The sequence below is a fragment of the Poromitra crassiceps genome (assembly GCF_964638095.1).
Source record: "Poromitra crassiceps genome assembly, chromosome: 25".
NCBI lineage: Eukaryota > Metazoa > Chordata > Actinopteri > Beryciformes > Melamphaidae > Poromitra > Poromitra crassiceps.
Window position 1 is genome coordinate 16,660,417 of NC_139649.1, and position 461 is coordinate 16,660,877.

The window sequence follows — 461 nt, forward strand, 5'->3', positions numbered from 1 at the left end:
GTATAGCGTTATATTTTACATGTGCGCTAAACTGCGACCATATTTGTTTGCGGAAATATCAGACTGCTCTCTCTACTCTCAGAGCACAGAGAGCTCTGCTCTGCTGCGCGCGCCCGCGGAGCTTGGAGCTAGTGCATGAGGTTTACAGTAGGACTCTCTCCCGCCTGGCTGGGCTGGAGACAGCTGCTTCCAACTCGGACTGATAATATATACATCATCATTCGAGCTTATTCAGGTAAGATATTAATAAAGTAGTGACACATTCAGCGGGAAACTAACTATAATTAAGACATGTGCCAACTTTGACAACGTTTGGTTCAGTATTTTAAGAGCAAACTTCAATAAGAATAGGCTTGGAGTTCTGAGGAGCCGAAAGGGTACAGAGGGGGTAGGGGAGTAATTATCTTGAAATCCCATAGTCTTTGGGGACAACCTGACGTCAGGTTGTACCAAATCTCCCA